The sequence below is a fragment of the Oryctolagus cuniculus genome, chromosome 15 (assembly GCF_964237555.1).
Source record: "Oryctolagus cuniculus chromosome 15, mOryCun1.1, whole genome shotgun sequence".
NCBI lineage: Eukaryota > Metazoa > Chordata > Mammalia > Lagomorpha > Leporidae > Oryctolagus > Oryctolagus cuniculus.
This window is the reverse complement of record NC_091446.1, coordinates 55301567-55320509: the sequence shown is the minus strand read 5'-3', so window position 1 is coordinate 55320509 and position 18943 is coordinate 55301567. Positions and strand designations below refer to the sequence as shown.

Below are 18943 nucleotides of genomic sequence, written 5' to 3'. Positions count from 1 at the left end.
TACTAGTGAAACAATACCCTATACCTTGTGTGGATAAGTGCAGCCTGTTGAAATCCTTGCTTAGTATATACTAAGTTGATCTTCAGTATATGAAGGTAATTGAAAATGAAACTTGATGAAGGGCGGGATGGGAGAGGGAGTGGAAGAGGGGAGGGCCACGGGAGGGAGGGAGGTTGGGGGGGGAGCCACAACAATACACAAGTTGCACTTTGTAAATTCACATTTATTAAATAAAAAAATAACTATATAACAAAAAAAGTGGGCTTTGCCAAATCAGAGATATTTGCCATTTTTCCTGAGTTAAGGACTAATGGAATTTAATCTACCTCATTTATATGGCATCATCAAGGGGGAATATTACACATATTTTTAGATTCCTCCAAATTGACTTCATTAAGTACCAACATTTCAAATTTGTTTAGTAAGTTGAGGAAGAAACATGTCCAAAGTGCCTTTTTAAAAAATTTAATTATTTGAAAAGTACTCTCTCTCTCTCTCTCTCTCTCTCTCTCTCTCTCTCTCTCACACACACACACACACACACACACACACACACACAGGAAGAGAAGGAGAGAAAGATATCTTTTATCCTTTGATTCACTCCTTAAATGGTTGTACAGGCTAGGGCTGGGCTAGGTTGAAGCCGGGAGCCCAGAACTCCATCTGGGTCTCCCACATAGATGGTAAGGGCTCAGCTACTTGGGCCTTTTTCTGTTACTTTCTCAGGCACATAAGTAGGCAGCTGGATTGGAAGCTGAACAGCTGAGACTTGAAATGGTACTACTAGGTGGTATGCCGGTGTTGGAAGTGATGGCCTGATCAACTGCATCACAATACTGGCCTCTAAAGTGCTTTTATTGAGTGACACAAGAATCATAATTACACACATCTATTTTGATACCAGGTAATAATACAGTTCTGATTTTGAGTTGTTCTTTCCTTGACCTCAAGCAGAATTTTCCTTCTCTGTCTGTTCTTTTGTCTTTCTCTATTAATACCCCTTTATATTTTGCTTCTGCTTTTCACTTAAGACTGGAAATGACCATTGGTTGTAAAATAAGATCCCACAAGTCCTGAGTGACAGCCCTGGCTTTGCAAAAGCTGTTTTCCTCAAACTTTCAAGACATCCTTTCCTGATTCCTAAAGTTAGGATTATCTTCCAGGAGGATGGAGTTTCTATGAGTCTTCCCTCCAGGTGTTAGAGCTCTGGTCACCTCATACAGGAATGGGTTTGAGGGTCAGAATAAAGCACTGGTTCCACTCCCTAAGACATGTGAGCATCCTTGGCTCATCCTTCTGGACTTTGGAGAACAAACCTTGGTTGACTACAGAAGATGAAAATGTGTTGGTGGGAGCTGTACCAGATCTTGGACAACAAACCAAACTGGGGATCTATAGGGATCAGTGTGGTCCTGATATCCAGGTAATTTTTGTCATCAAATGGGACCTATAGCTCAATGGAGTTCTGCATGAAAGGAGGTGTTTTTTCTTTTTAAATCTGTTAACAGCTGTGGAAGGCTCAGTACAGTGTGGAAGCACTTTGATTGCATGTGTGCTGCAGTTGAAAAGACAAAAGGAAGTTCAGTGAGGCCTGAGCCCAAGCAGGTCACACAGATTCATGGAAGAGTTCATATTTTTAAACTAAGCAAATGAAAAAAATGAAGGCAATTATTAACTCTAGGAAAGACAGAAATTATGCAAGGGCGTAATGAATTGTCATATAATACTGCAATATACCAGCAGTAAACAGTAGTTACTTAATCATAATAACAAAAAGGGTCCAATGGCATTAACCCAGAATTTATGGTGTAACTAACTAGGAGGATGAGGGAGGTATGCAATATTGAAGAACGCCAATATCCTCCTCTACTGTAAGAAAGCAATGGGTAGTATCTAAAGCTGATGAACCAAGGGGTAACAGTGTATTCCTTTTGTGTGAAGATTTGGGGTAAATTATAGAAAAAAATCACTCGAGATGAAAGTGGTTGCATCTGAGTGGGATGGGAAGGCAGGGAACTAAGGAACTGCTCTTGTTCGTGGTAAACACTTCAGGCTATTTGACTTTTGAACTTTGATAAATTTTTAAGCTAAAGCATTAATTAAAAATTATGTTTTGGACAGAACAAAAAAAGGGATTGAAGAGCGAAGGATCAAGAGAGAATCATTCTTTGGGAGCGGCAGTTGACAAAGCAAATTACAGAATATACTCAGTGAGAATCAGATGAAACACAGGAGATAAAAGGCTCCAGACCAAGAGGTCCCAGTGCGGCATTCAGAGGAGAAAGGCTGCAACCAGGAAGTGCACACACTCACAGCTGCTTCCAGGCCCCGGTGCTCCCCCACGAACAAAGCCACTTCTGTCTGGGAAAACCACAGCGTGGCAAGGCAGGGAGCAGAAAGCCTTTAATTGGGGTGGCAAGCGAGCAGCCCTGTGAACTCCCAGTGCCTCCAGCAGGCTGGGGCATGCTTTTCCTTTCTTCTCCTCTTGGCTACCGATGGATGGCCTTCATCCCTAGGGCTCTCAACAGGCACTGCTGGTCTTTTGGTATCTCCCTTGCTCTGGGTCCCGAGCTGTCTTCCTGCCTCTTTGCTGTTTTGTCCTGAGTACCCTGTGGGTCACCGTCCCAGGCTCTCAGAGGAACCTTCTCTCCATCAGGGTGTTCCCCGTTCCATTTTCTTAGAATCAGTCTGGCCAGTTATTGAAGAAGCAAATAATAATAAAACTGGAGGTAACCTAAAGTTAACGGCCTAATAAATAAGTTAGCCCTCTCTATGAACACTTCCAATACAATAGTGGCCTTCAGATCTTCCACACAGAAGAACTGTATCTGGGCAAGTGGGGTAGTCAGTATCCAGAGGGCAGAGGCTTTGGGTTGGACACCTCCTGGTTTCCCTACGACGGCCCAGTGGAAAGCTGGCTGTGCATAAGGCTGGCTGCAGTGCCCTCAGTTAGGGCTTTTTGTTGTTCATCCTGCCCACTCTTATCTCTGTCAGCATTTAGGGAGCCCAGTCTATTCTACTCTGTTTTGTGGTTGTCTATAGGTGAGCTTTCTTAAGATAGGTCACAGGTATGTCATATGCTTCTCTCCATTGACCTGTGACCTCCTTGAGGACTGGAATCCTATTCCCAAAGGAAGCCATAGCTGCTTTTATTATCCACACAGGTCTCCATTAACTAGTTCCTGTGGTCATAACTGAAGAGCCAGACGAGCCCTCTGTCTAGGAAACTCATTGCTGCGGAGGGAAAGCACTGACAGGGAGGTATGAGTCTCTGCCCGGAAGAAAGCAAGCTAGAAAGAGAAAGGAAGCAGTCCAAGAAGGCCACGGACTGGTGCTCTACTGCTCAGCTAGAGTGCACTTCTCCAAGCACACTTGGGTTCTGAGAGGTTAGGCAGTGACATGGAGTGTGGGGTCTCACTTGAAAACATTCTTTGCTTAGACTTACAAGAGGGGCTAAACACTGCAGCACTGATATGACACTGTGGACACAACCACTTGAGTATTTCTGGACTTGAGTTTTATTTTGTCTGGTGATTTTAAAATGCCAGAGGGTAGGTAGGGCTGATTAGTTAGATGGACTTTGTTATAAAAATGATTGGATTCTTTATTTGCATGAATTAGAAATAACTAGGAATGGCCATTATAGAAATTGCCATAGAGATAAAAAACTTACATTAAACATGGTTTAAGATATAAAAACATGAAACAGGCTCTTGATATCTAAAACTGAGAAAAACAACAAGAAAATAAAAAAACCCATGTTCAAGGGTAAATGTAAGAGGTTAAAAGAAACATGTTGAAAGCAGTAGAAGATGGGCCAGGTCCTTGGGCCCCTGCACCTGCATGGGATACCCAAAAGAAGCTCCTGGCGTCAGATTAGCACAGATCCAGCCGTTGAGACCAACTGGGGAGTGAACCAGTGAATGGAAGACCTCTCTTTCTCTGCCTCTCCTCTCTCTGTGTAACTCTTTCTAATAAATAAGTTAATCTAAAAAATACATGTTAAATATCATCAGACATTTATATTTAAAGATATATATAAATACGCATATACACATACCTTTAAAAAAGGGGATTAAGGACCTATGTATTTTAATTTTATTCTGAGTTCTTGCCGTTACAGAGAGAAAAATTCAAAGCAGAGGCATAAATACAGTGCACAAATGAGGACAGGATTTACTTAAAAGAGTGAACATACGTTCACGCATGGGTGTGGACCACCCCACTTGGAGAGATGCCAGTCTTGAGTAGGTCAGAGGGTTGCCTATGGAGAGATGGAGAAGGGATAGGGGAGGTCTGTGATGGTTTCTCAAACATGGTCAAAGCTGCAAAAATGGACCCCTCCCACTGTCAGTCCCTTTTTTGAGAGAGGGAGTGGAATTTGATGTGCGTGATGCTCTCTGGGATTTTCATGGTATGTTGAGTGTTGAGTTTAACTTCTAGTGGCCAAGATGGTATCTCCTCCTTTCTAGTCCTAGATGAAACACACAGGTGCATCCTGGGAAGGTGGGCATATTCAATTCATAGATAAGGGGAAAGAGTTAAAATGCAAGACTGGCAGAAATTCCAGCTCACCTATTCCTACCTAATCTTCCTGCCTGATTTCCCATATCAGAATCATACAGTGCATGTTGTTAAAGAATGTGTTGTTTTACTCAGTGCATTATAGACATCTTTCCATGCCAATAAATATTTACTTTGTAATTTCTGAAGTTTCAAGAACTTTTGGAAGATTAGATGCATTGAACTTTAGATGGAGTTCTACTATTGGTTAGTTTCTAGTTTAGTTATTATAAGCAATGCATCATCTCAGATTATTGAAAAAAATTTTTTTTTTATTTTTTATTTATTTATTTTTTGACAGGCAGAGTGGACAGTGAGAGAGAGAGACAGAGAGAAAGGTCTTCCTTTGCCATTGGTTCACCCTCCAATGGCCGCCGCGGCCGGCGCGCTGTGGCCGGCGCACTGCGCTGATCCGATGGCAGGAGCCAGGAGCCAGGTGCTTTTCCTGGTCTCCCATGGGGTGCAGGGCCCAAGCACCTGGGCCATCCTCCACTGCACTCCCTGGCCACAGCAGAGGGCTGGCCTGGAAGAGGGGCAACCGGGACAGAATCCGGCGCCCCGACCGGGACTAGAACCTGGTGTGCCAGCGCCGCTAGGCGGAGGATTAGCCTAGTGAGCCGCGGCCCCGGCCTGATTATTGAAATTTGAAAAGTTATTATACTAAATACTATGCTTATTATATTTTCATTGTTATGCAAAGTCACAAAGAAACATTAAGTTCTTGTTGGTAGGAGAGGTATGGATCAAAAGAACTAACCACTAAGGCACACCTGGATTTTAGTTGCAAGAAGGTGATCTGAAGTTGTGAGAAAAGAACTTGGACATCCTACCAATTGAAGAACAATAAACAAATACATAACAAAAAACAAAAAGGTCTTCACTCATTTAACAAAGGAAAAGACAATTACATTTGAAAAAGCTGTCCGTTTTCAGTTTACTGCACATTTTTAAAGGAGATATCACCAAGTCTGAATATTCTAAAGCAGAAAGCAAAGAGCCGGATGTATGTGTTTTCTCATTGCTTTCCATTTCTGCACAGGAAGCCTGAATGCTGTGTCGATAATTTCTGTTGTCTTCTCTTCCTCCGTTGTCTTCTCTTCTTCCATTGTCTTCTCTTCCTCCATAAGAGGCACTCCCAGAGATGCAAGCAAGAGCCATGAAACCATTAAAGCCTCAAACATTTAAACCAAAGTTTAAGTTGATTAAACAAGATGAGCAACAAGAACAACAAATGTGTATCTGTTGTTCTCAAACTAGACACAGCCCAAGGAGCTACACCTGTATTGTCCAAAAGCCCACTGCCATGTGTGGCTACTGCATCCTTAGCATGTGGGTAGGACAGTTAAGGAACTGAATTTTTAATTTTGCTTAATTTTAATGAATTTAAATTAAAAAATGGAAGCAGTATATTTTTCCTTTAATGAACTTTTTTTGCTTTAGTAAGACTACATTTTGCTTTACCACTATGTTGTGACAGATATTGTATAGCTGCGCCTATGCTGGGTACATGTGATGTTACACATAACACACAATTGGGTCATTGGTGTCAACAGATGGACTTAGTTCAAATTGTTTTCTATGGATTTTTAAATAAACATTTTTATGTGACTATTGTGCACAGATCTCCTAAGTTACAGTAATATTCAAATTAAATAGTGTTTGTATTTTAATTTCAGTATAATTTTTTTCCACTCAAAGTAACTATGAATTAATTTTAAATTTAAAATGAAGGCATGCTACTGATGGAGAATCAAATGGAAATGAGGAGGCAATACAGTGCTAGAGAGAGACAGGAAGAAAGTATGTAGATATTTCACAGTGAATGGTAGTTGCAATTCCCTATGGCAGAGCAAAATAAAAGGCTGTTTTTTGGGGGGTAAAAAAATTCTTAAGTAAACATTAAGAGGCATTTTCAGCAAATACATATTGAATTTGATAAGAAATTTCCTCTTAACAGTGGAAAAAATAAGGATGATGTTAAATTAGAATTAAATGTTCTGGCCGGTGTCGTGGCTCACTAGGCTAATCCTCCGCCTTGTGGCGCCGGCACACCGGGTTCTAGTCCCGGTCGGGGCGCCGGATTCTGTCCCGGTTGCCCCTGTTCCAGGCCAGCTCTCTGCTGTGGCCCGGGAGTGCAGTGGAGGATGGCCCAAGTGCTTGGGCCCTGCACCCCATGGGAGACCAGGAGAAGCACCTGGGCTCCTGCCTTTGGATCAGCGCGGTGCGCCAGCCGCGGCGGCCATTGGAGGGTGAACCAACGGCAAAGGAAGACCTTTCTCTCTGTCTCTCTCTCTCACTGTCCACTCTGCCTGTCAAAAAAAAATTTAAATGTTCAATGTAATATTTTTAAATGATTTCATTTTAAGAGGATCTAAGCTATAACTTTGTCCAGTTGTAAAGCTGCTTGGATTCATATATATATATATATGTATATATACACCATTTAAAATTTATTTAAGGGGCGGAGCAGTGGTGTGGCAGGTTAACTCCCTGACCTGAAGTGCCGGCATCCCATATGGGCGCCGGTTCGAGACCCAGCTGCTCCACTTCCGATCCAGCTCTCTGCTATGACCTGGGAAAGCAGTGGAAGATGACCCAAGTCCTTGGGCCCCTGCACCCACGTGAGGAGACCCAGAAGAAGCTCTTGGCTCCTGGCTTTGGATCAGTGCAGCTCTGGCCATTGCAGCCAATTAGGGAGTGAACCATCAGATGGAGGACCTCTCTCTTTGCCTCTTCTCTCTCTTTGTAACTCTGACTTTCAAATAAATAAATAAATCTTTTTAAAAAATTTATTTAAAAGGCAGAGTGATCCAGAGAGAGAGAGAGAGAGACAGAGACAGAGAAAGGGAGGGAGACAGAGATCCTCCATCTGCTGGTTTACTCCCCAAATGCCCACAACAACTGGAGCTGGCCAAGCTGAAGTCAGACACCAGGGACTCCATCTGGGTCTCTCATGTAAGTGTCAGGGACCCAAGCACTTGAGCTATCAGGGTGTGCATTGGCAGGAAGCTGGATGGGAAGCAGACATGGGACTCGAACCTAAAACTCTGGCCCCATACATCATTTAGATAGGAGAGATGGTAAGAAATTATTATGTTAGTTATAGAACTTGTGTTAGAAAATTATGAGGTAAAAGACTGAAAAAATATTTTACAAAAAAAATTTTATGAATTTAAAGAAATTAAATCACCAGTTGCGTCAACATGACCTTTTAACAATATGAAAGATAAATTTATTCAGAATTTGAAAAATTATAATTTTATTTAGCTTTAAATGTCTTGCAATGAGACGGTACTACAGGGGTCGGCACCATGGCTCACTTGGTTAATCTTCTGCCTCCGGCGCCCACATCCCATATGGGCACTGGGTTCTAGTCCCGGCTGCTCCTCTTTCAGTCCAGCTCTCTGCTGTGGCCCGGGAGGGCAGTGGAGGATGGCCCAAGTGCTTGGGCCTCTGCACCCATATGAGAGACCAGGGAGAAGCACCTGGCTCCTGGCTTCGGATTGGCGGGCCGCCGGCCATTGTGGTCTTTTGGGGAGTGAACCAATGGAAAACCTTTCTTTCTGTCTGTCTCTCTCTCTCACTGTCTAACTCTACCTGTGAAATAAATTTAAAAAAAGGTACCATCCAATTAAATCTTTAGGTATATTTTTGGCTGAAAAAACTTCTACATTTACAAAGAAATGCTATAAATTTGTGGCTTAACACTAAACTCATGGTGTACATATTTTTGAGTCTTTTATATCTTCAAAGACGAGTTTAAGCCAGTTTGAAAAAAATCACTTCTTATTTTGATAGATGGATGATACTCCAAAATTTAAAGTTATTGGAATTTTAAAATAAATTACTGATGTTTCCATTCTGTGATATAAATTAATACAAGTTTGCTCTATTTGCTTATATAAATGAAAGGCTATGAAAGTGTTATAGTTGTTAAAATCTTTTGCTATATGTGTGCAAATGCAATGAGTCATTGACAGGTTATAGAACTGTTGAAAGAAATAGAAGACAATGAATGTAATGATTCTGTGTTCTTTGCCAATGCTCACTGACTGAGTTGTGGAAGAGATTTACAGACTTAATGTATTGTTACTGATCCTTTGAAACAAAAGAGAATGTTTGCTAAATATTCAATTATCAAAGATAAAAATGGCAGTGTGATATACACTTTCTCAGCAATATCACAGTGCATATAAGTGAACTAAAACTGAAGCCCTAAGGAAAGGAAAAAACTATTTGTGGTCTAGCTAGATAGAATATATTCACAATATAAACTAATAATGATTTCACGTTTTATACAACACAAATTCATATACAGAATCTTCATCAACATTGGTTGCAAAAAGTACAAGGAAAATTTTGACACTTTGTTGATAATCATAAATTTAGCATATTTTAATCTATTAAATACTTCAAAAATTATTTTTAAGATTTATTTGAAAGGCAGAGTTACAAAGAAGAAGAGAGAGAGAAAGAGAGAGATCTTCCCTCCATTGGTCCCCTCCGCAAAGAGCTGCAATGGCCGAGGCTCCAGTAAGGAGCTTCTACCACATCTCTACATGGGTGCAGGTGCCTAAGCACTTGGGCCGTCCTCTGCTGCTTTCCCAGGCACATTAGCTGGGAGCTGGGTTGGAAGCGGAGCAGATGGGACTCAAACCAGCACCCATATGGGATGCTGGCATTGCAAGCTGCTTAACCTACTACACCACAATTCTGGCCGCCTGTTTTAAAATTTTGTTAATCTTGAATGAACACAGGAGAGAATTTACTTAACTTGGATAGATTTAGTTTTATTTATTTGTAATTATTTATTTGCTTATTTGAAAGGAGAGTGAGTTTTTTTTTTTAAGATTTATTTATTTATTTGAAAGGCAAATTGTTGCAGAGAGAGAGTCTTCCATTCCCTGGTTCATTCCCCAGATGGCTGCAATACCTGGAGCTGAGTCATTTCAAAGCTAAGAGCTTCTTCCAGATTTCTCACATGGGTGCAGGGCCCCAAGGACTTGGGCCATCTTCTACTGCTTTCCCAGGCCATAGCAGAGAACTATATTGGAAGTGGAGCAGCCAGGACTTGAACCAGCGCCTATATGAGATACCTGCACTGCAGGTGGCAGCTTTACCTGCTACACCACTGAGCTGGCCCCAAGAGAGATATCTTCCATCTACTGCTTCATTCTACAAGGACCCACAGTACTCAACACTGGGCCAAGCAGAAGCCAGGAGCCCAGAGCTCAATCTGGGTCTTCCAGCTGAGAGTGATTCAAGTACTTGAGCCAGGGTGCACATTAGCAGGAAACTCAATTGGAAGTAGACCTAGGACTTGAACCCAGGGACTCTGATATGGAATGAGGGCATCCGAGCCAGCATCTTAACCACTGTTCCAAATGCTTGCCCTCAGATGCAGTTTTGAAATTGATAATAGTTTTGTTTAAATCAAATTTTAAAAAAATAATTTTGCTAATGTGCATTTAAATATTGAATTAAAATGACTTATAGATACTTAATGATTAGAAAACTTTTAAGTGTGCTCAGAACAATGAGTACATAAATCATTTTTTTAATTGTACATTTTACAAAATCTAAATAAGATAATACATTCCTGAGTATATAAATTCAGACATTTTGAACATATAAAATTACACTGAATTCTGATGCTTTGATTCAAATAAAAGAATAATAATATATCTCAATAATTTTGGGGGGGTCAGCATTGTGGTACAGTGGGTTAAGCCTTAGCTGACATGGTACCACTGACATTCCATATGGATGCTGGTTCCCGTCCGGGCTGCTCCTCTTCCAATCCAGCTCCCTGCTAATATACCTGGGAAAGCAGAGGAACACAGCTCAAGTCCTTGGACCCCTGTACCCAAGTAGGAGACCTGGGCAGAGTTCTAGGTTCCTAGCTTTGTCCTGGCCCAACCCCAGCTATTGTGGCTGTTTGAGAAGTGAACCAATGGATGGGAGATCTTTCTCTTTATCTTCCTCTCTGTACCTCTGCCTCTCAAATAAATAAATCCTTAAAAATTAACATAATTTTAAAAAGTTGATTACATGTTAAAGTTATGTTTTTGACATATTGGGCTCAATAAAATACTTTATTAAAATTATTAAAATTAATTTCACCTACTTTTTCCTTTTTTTTTTTTTTTTTTTTTTGAGAAGCAGATAGAGGGCTCTCATCCACTGATTTACTCCCTAAATGCTCACAGTGACTGGGGCTGAGCCAGGCAGAAGCTGGGAGCTAGGTTCTCAATCCAGGTTTTCCATGTGGGCAGCAGGAATCAACTACTTGAACCATCACCTGCTGTCTCCCAAGGTGCACATTAGAAGGAAACTGGAATTGGTAGCAGAACGGAGCTCAGACCAGTCACACTGATATGGAATGTGGGCATTCCAGCCAGAGGCTTAATTGCTAGGCCAAATACCTACCTACTCCTCCCCGTTAATTTTTAATGTGGTGACTAGAAAATTTAAAATTTTATATATATATATGTATATATAAATAAATTTCACATTATATTTCTATTGCACATCACTTATGAATTTCATCAATAGATTTCAAATCCCAGAGGTATTGGTATATATGAAATAACCCAAACCAATGTCAATTGCCATGCAACTCCAAGTTATTTGTCAATCAGTGGCCCACTTGCATCTTTTCTTCACTGTAAACTAGGAAGTCTGTTAGTGAGATGCCCTGTAAGAAGCCAAGACTCAGTTTGGCCATGGGACTAAATTCCCCTGAACATTCAGCCTGTCCATGGAGTAACTTAACCAGTGATTCTGGATGGCTACCATTTTCTTCAGTCAACTGGGATAAACTTTGACTGCGAAGGTAACTAGAAATAGGGTCCTGTAGGGTTATGTTCATTGGTTGATACACTCACTGTGCCTGAAAATGAATGGACCACAGCAGCAAGGCTTTTATGAGTGGAGACAGTGGTTGGATTCATTAAGTTCCACCTACTTAATGAACAGAGACCAACCAGAATCAAGATAACTCCTGAGCCTGGTTAAGGAGAGATTGCCATTGGCTGTATTTCAGGGGAAAAGTCATCTGCCAGCTTCTGCCTCCCCAAGCATTTTTTTCCATGCTCTCTTCATGTCTGGATTCATGCCAGATCCAGGGTATTTGTGGTAATGGTGTTTTATGTTTTGAAAAGTGATTATTGGGCTTAGGTCGGAAGATGTAGGTAAAAGGTTCAGTCTTGTTCAATGAGTAAAGAACGTTTATTAACATAGTTTTTCAATTTTCTTTTTTTTAAGATTTATTTATTTATTTTGAAAGAGTGGGGGGTGGGGGTGGGGGAGGTCTTCTATGTGCTGGTTCACTCCCCAGATGCCCACAATTGCCAGCAATGGGCCAAGTCAAATCCAGGAGCCAGGAGCCAGGACCTTCAGCTGGGTCTCACACAGGTGCAGGGGCCCAAGCGTTTGGGCCATCTTCTGCTTTTCCAAGGGAGTTGAATCGGAAGTGGAGCAGCTGGGACATGAACCACTGGGCATGTGGGATGCCAGCATCGCAGGTGGCAGCTTTACTCACTATATAATAATGCTGGTCCCTTCACTTTTTTGATCTTAATTAGATGAGTTGATCCCTAAGAAACATTCTAGAACTGAGATTTTGTGTTTCTAAGTTGTTCTGACAGTAGCTGAGACGTAAGTGCCAAACTATATGAAATTCACTTAAAATCTCAACTCCACTTTGAGAATGGGATTTGAAAAGCCACTTATATTTTCCTTCAGAGGGGGAAGAAGAATGGAGAGTACATTTGTACAGTGTTTTTATTTAAATGTAGTCACTATTACTTGTCTTTATAAAAGCTGCTTAATATTTCCCCCTTATCAAAAATAAAGTAGCAAGAAGGAAGATTTAAGAATCTTGTTACATTTCTAATGTTATTCTTTTTTTTCAGTGTGGGAACCTGAAAATGAAAGGGTATATGGATAATTGAATTATGGAGAAATCGCCAAGGTATCATCTTTCTTTTTCTCACTCACTTGATAGAGGCTTCACACATTAATCTGAACTAACTTTTATGGTGCTAGAAATAGAACCTAGGTCTCCAGGGTAGATAATTTTATGCTAATTTCCTGCACCTCAATGTATATAATTATTATAGGGCAAGTGAACGATCCATTCACTGAATGAAGAAAAATTGTTCCAAATGATTATTGATGAGTTAATCAAGATAACCATGTCAACTTTCTTTATCCATTAGTAGTGACATCTACAGTGTTTCACAATCATAATAATAAAGGAGCCAAATGCTAATGGGCGAGGTAATCAGACCTTAATGAAGAACAGTGAAAAATCTGCTTTTACAAATAGTTCACAGTTTTCATAATCACTGAAGTGGTCAGTGAGTCCCAGGATTCTTCGTATTGCATAATGTGTGTGCACAAACATTTTCCTTCATTTTGAAAATAGTTGAATTTGCCTAATGTAAGAAAGAGCAGAAATAAATGAGGAGGGATTTCTCTTTTGAAATGAATGCATAGCTTAAAAGCTACTCATATTACAATGCTGACGTAAGGCAGAGTGAATCTCTGCCCACTTAGAAGCTCATGATCACTCATTTATGCTTTTCCTCTCATCTTTAGCCTTTCATTTACATTTGGAAATTAATTAATATGAGCTCAGATATTTCTAGACTTAAAACTTTATTATAATTAGTTACTATAGGTTATGGTTTTAATTTGGACCGATTTGTTAATTTTTAAAAATAATTATTTCTTTGAGAGGTAGAGTTAGAGAGGAAGAGACAGAGAGAGGGGTCTTCCATCCACTGGCTCACTCCCCAGGTGGCCACAACAGCCCGAGCTGAGCTGATCTGAAGCCAGGAGCCAGGAGCCTCTTCCTGGTCTCCCACGTGGATGCAGGGGCCCAAGAACTTGGGCCATCTTCTACTGCTTTCCCAGGCCATAGCAGAGAGCTGGATTGGAATAGGAGCAGCCAGGAGTAGAACTGGCACCCATATGGGATGCCAGCACTGCAGGTGGAGGCCTAGCCCACTGGGTCACAGAACCAGCCCCCTGATTTACTTCTGATATCCTAACATACTAACATGATAATCTGAGGACCAGCCACCTTTTGCTCCCTTTTGAGAATAGCAATTTAAAGTGGTTCTTACGAGTATGTCACTATAGTTCATATCCATGGGGCCTCATTACCCTGGCACCATTAACAAAATAGGACAGTGCATGCAATGGCCTAAAGGCACCTCTGTCTATAGGTTGGCTTTATAACCCATAAATGGCTTGACACAAGAGCCTTGTACCAAAAGATACTATTTTGAATGATGACAGGCTGTCCTTGTCAGATCTTAGGACACCTGAGTGTGAGACATAAGAAATATGGGAGACTGTAGAGTGACAGAGAGGTAAAGCAGTCCACAGAATCTGGGAGGCAGCAGAAGTCTTCAGAAGAGCAAATCCTTGAGGGTGGGATGGAGCGGAGCACCGTAGCACCCAGGAGGGGCAGATCCTCACATTCAGCCCTGGGTCTGGCAAGTGTGGCTTAGTCAGATTAGATTTCCACCAGCTCAATGCCTTGCAAGAGGGATTAAACTCTAAGGAGAGTTTAGGAGTATACAAAACACATTCAAACCCTACCAAGCTTTCACAAGGAAGAAGGGGATACCGAATGGACAGGGCATTCTATGGCCTCCAGCAGCAACTAGAATAGTGCTAAAATTGGTTCTGTCTGGTGTATTTTTTCCCCAAGAGACTTCATTAGAAGGAAGGGTTTCTACTGCAGTTAAAATGTTTTTTATAAACAGAGGTGAGCATTGGTGAAGTGGCTCAGATGCAGCTTGTGATACATGCATTCCATATTAAAATGTCTGCGTTTGAATCCTGGCTCTTCTCTCTATTCCAGTTTCTTGTTAATGTACACACTGGGAGACAATAGATGGTGCCTCACTCAAGTACTTCAGTCCCTGCGACCCATCTGGGAGACCTGGATTGAATTCTAGGTTCCTGGCTTTGGTCTGACCAAACCCTGCCTCTTCAGGCATTTGGGGAATGAACTGGTCTCTCTGCCTTTTAAATAAAAAAAAATTAAGTTTAACAAATTACTGTCATTTCAAGAATTTGCAATTTGTATGATAGAGAAAATCCACCGTAACTTAATATTGTCTTTGTATTGGGACTAGGAAACTTTTTTCTTCCAAATTCCTTTTCTCCCAGTCCATAACTTTATGTTCAATGAACAACCAACATTTTATGATGAAATGTCAATTGGATGTATCTATAGCTCCTTTGTCTTTTTTTAAAAAGTTTATCTATTTTGTTTATTTGAAAGAGTAAAAGTATGGGGGGAATGGTAGAGGGGAGAGGGAGAGAGAGAGAAGAGAGATCTTCCATTTACTGGTTCACTTCTCAAATGCCCACAACAGATGGGGCTGGGCCAAGCCAAAGCCAGGAGTGAGGGACGCCATCTGGATCTCCCACATGCGTGGCAGGGAGCCAGTCCTTACGGCATCATCTGCTGCCTCCTAGGGTGCACATCAGCAGGAAGCTAGACTGGAAGCTGAGGCAGAGGACTCCATCCCAGGCACTCTGACACGAGACGGGGGCATTCCAAGTGGAGGTTTAACCAGCGGCACTACAATACCCAACCCCAAAGCTACTTTTTAGCACTGGCTCTTCAGTATGATTGCACTACAGTCCCCAAACCTGGCTGATGATGAAAATCATCTAGAAAGCTCTATAAACTGCATTTCCTTACCTTGTATTTATAAGCACACCTCAGAGGACTGACTGCTGTGGAAATTTATAAAACTTTCCCAGATAATTCTGATTCTCAAATTTCAGTATCAATAAATTAGACCAATAATGTACTGATTATAGGGAGCAGGGATTGGGAGAGAAATAGCCAGATAAAAAGTGATTCTAAGGTAGAAAACGAAAATTCTCTTAATACACAAATTTATCTCGAATTGGCCCAGGGAGCATCGATGAAGTGGAAGCATTCTTGTTCTATGCTCTTTTTATTTTTTAAAAAAAGATTTATTTATTTGAAAGTCAGAGTTACAGAGAGGCAGAGAGAGAGAGAGAGAGAGAGAGAGTGAGTGAGTGAGTGTGAGTTATCGGCTGGTTCACTCTCCAAATGGCGGCAGTGAGCAGAGCTGCATTGATCCAAAGCCAGGAGCCAGGAGCTTCTTCTGGGTCTCCATGTGTGTGCAGGGGCCTAAGGACCTCTACTGCTTTCCCAGGCCATAGCAGAGAGCTAGGTCGGAAGTGGAGCAGCCAGATCTCAAACCAGTGCCCATAAGGGATACTGGCACTGCATGCAGTGACTTTACACCCTACACCACAGCACTGGCCCTTCTTGTTGTATGCTCTTAAGACTAGTAGTTTATGGCTATACTGAAAAATAAGAACAACAAAAAGGATAACTTTGAGGTGATGGTTATGTTAATTACATTGATTGTGGTAATCGTTTCACCATGTAAATGTATATTAAAACACCATGTTGTGGACTGGCACAGTGGCTCAGTAGGTTCGTCCTCAGCCTGCAGTGCCAGCATCTCTTATGGGTCCCAGTTCTAGTCTTGGCTGCTCCTCTTCCCATCCAGCTCTCTGTTATGGCCTGGGAAAGCAGTAGAAGATGGCCCAAATTCTTGAGCCCCTGCACCTGCATGGGAGACCTGGAAGAAGCTCCTGGCTTCAGATCAGCAAGCTCTAGCTGTGGCAGCCATTTGGGGAGTGAACCAATGGAAGGAAGACCTCTCTCTCTGTCTCTTCCTCTCACTGTCTATAACTCTACCTCTCAAATGAATAAATAAAAAATCTTTAAAAAAAAAAAACCCACTATGTTGTACAACTTGAATGTGTGAAATTTTTATTTTTCAGTTATACCTCTATAGAGCTGAGCAAAAGCAAGCTAGAGTGAAGGGAAATAATTATATGTGCACATACTTCCACTATTTTATTTAAACTTAAAATGTGTAAAGATACTCTCTTTAGCCAGTCCTTTCTTCAGGCCTTTTATTTCCTGTGCATCTTTGCCTAAGAAAAGTTTCTTGTCATCTTTCTTGCATAAACCACACTTAAAATACTGCATATACTTTTTCAAATATCATTATCCTTAAAGGAGGTTCTTTAGGGATTTAAAGACATTTACAGAGTTGTCTGAAGAATAAAGAATTCTTCCAGAATCTATAATTTTGTGAAAAACTTAGAAAATTTTACACTTATCCTACCCACACTAGATTCAGAGGCAATTCAAACATTCAGCTAAGTTTTTGTAGAAGCAATTCTCTTCTTGCCCTCATATTGCACTTATATTGGCTTGTATAATAACTTGATTAAATTATGTAAGTAAAGGAACACAGAGAACCAGCATAAATAGATTTGGAAACAAGTGCAATTGACTCTTGGTAGGCAGACAACTGAATTGGAAGTGCATGCTGCAGATTTGTTTATGATTGCAAGTATACAACATGTTTTGCTTGTCACTGAGTGTATTTTGTAGAGGCAGTGGAGAATATTGGTTAATCTGGTGAGTTAAGTAGTTTTGTTAAGAATGTTTCCATTGTACAGTACTGTATACACCTATGCAATGAGATTTTATAGAGTTAAATTGAGTGGCTAGTGGATTTTAAATGTTTATTTTATAAAATATGCTTCCTTTCAAGACATAAAGCTTTGATTTTTACATGCTAAATTTAAAATGCATATACTTTTCTGCTACACAGAGAGCTGTGATAAAAGTCAATTTGGATGGAAAGATTTTTCTTGTGGCTTAACTAGAATTATGTTTTATTATATTAAAGTAAATTTTATACAATTTTGTATGAGTGTCCTTCAGTAAGTTCACCATGGAAAATGTGTTTTAAAAAAAAATAAACTATGCTGGGGGGCGGGGGCGGGCAGCACTGTGGTGTATCAGGTAGAGCCGCTGCCTGCAGTGCCAGCATCCCATATGGGCGCTGGTTCGAGTCCTAGCTGTTCTACCTCAAATCCAGCTCTCTGCGATGACCTGGGAAAGCAGTAGAATATGGCCCAAGTTCTTGAGCCCCTGCACCCTCATGGGAAACCTGGAAGGAGCTCCTGGCTCCTGGCTTCAGATAAGCACAGCTCTGGCCATTGCAGCCAATTGGGGAGTGAACCAGTGGATGGAAGACTCTCTCTCTGGCTCTCTTTCTCTGTGTAACTCTGACTTTCAAATAAATAAATTAATCTTTTAAAAACAAGATTCTGTAAAAAAAAAAAAACTATGCATAGATTTAAAAAATTTTTTAACACTGTAAACTTTAATTTCATTTTTCTATGAACTGTTTAACTCTTCATATAGTGATATTTCAAAAGGGAGTGAGTGGGAGAAAGCCAGTCACAGGCTGTAAAGTACATAGAAGATTTTTTTTAAGTAAATTAATACTGTTTTATTACTTGAAAGTGCATGAGGTAGCCTGCACTATTCTTAATGTTTTGTTTCTAATAGAGAACAACAATGAGCTGATGGTAACTTGTCAACTGTCAGTATGTAAACACTTGGTGAGTAGAGAGCATATCTTATACTTAACACTCAGTAAGTATTCATTGAATGAATGGTTGAAGTACATGGGTGCTTCCAGAGTGAGTATTGAAAGCTATTTTTACATCTTCCTTTCTGCAATTTCAAATAATTTATTTATGCAAGTTTTAATTGTTAATTTTTGAATAAAATGATCAAATTTCTTAATAATGATTTCCTCTACCTCATTCAAAGTTGTGGTACCTGGTGTTTTGTGTTCCTGGGAAGTACATTATGAAGTATAGTGAAGCGGTTAAAAGCCTTCACTCTGGAATTAAACTGAGTTTATATCCTAGTTCTACTACTTATTAGTTTAAAATATTAGGCAAGTTAGTTTGGCCTCAATTTCTTCATCTGAAAATAGGTATTATAACAAATTCTAGCTCCTAAATTTGTTATGAGAGTTAAATGAAATAGATAATATTGATTGATAATAGACAACATTATCCTTTCTCCACTGAATTCATTCTAAAAATCTATCAAAAGTCTGAAGTCCCTACATGTATGGGCCTATTTTTGGACTTTCTAGTCTATTCTGCTGATATGTCTATCTTTATGCCAATACCACACTGGATTACTGTAACTTTTTAGTAAGTCTTGAAATTAGTCAGCTATGTTGTTCTTTTTCAAAACTATCTTGGCCATTCTGCAGTCTTTGTGTTGTATTTTAGAGTCAACTCCTACTCCTAAGGAAGCTGGAGTATTTCTTCCTTAGGCTTAATTAGGCTCAATTTGTTCTTCTTGTTCCTTGTTCTTTAATGTGAATGCTGAAGTCATTGATTTAAGGCTTTTAAACATTTCTAATACAGGCATTTTGAGTAAAAACTTCCTTTTCTGTGTTGTGTTAGCAATAGCTTA

At 40.4% G+C, this 18943-nt stretch overlaps 1 long non-coding RNA gene across 1 annotated transcript in view; it reads left to right on the top strand.

Annotated features, from left to right (window-relative positions):
- LOC127484202 (uncharacterized) overlaps positions 1-18147 on the top strand; it is a 53834-nt gene extending 35687 nt beyond the window's left edge. The window contains exons 2-3 of the long non-coding RNA XR_007911010.2: positions 12480-12538; positions 18014-18147. This is a non-coding gene — a long non-coding RNA (uncharacterized lncRNA). The remainder of the gene's footprint in view (positions 1-12479; positions 12539-18013) is intronic.
- The last annotated feature ends 796 nt before the right edge of the window (positions 18148-18943 follow it).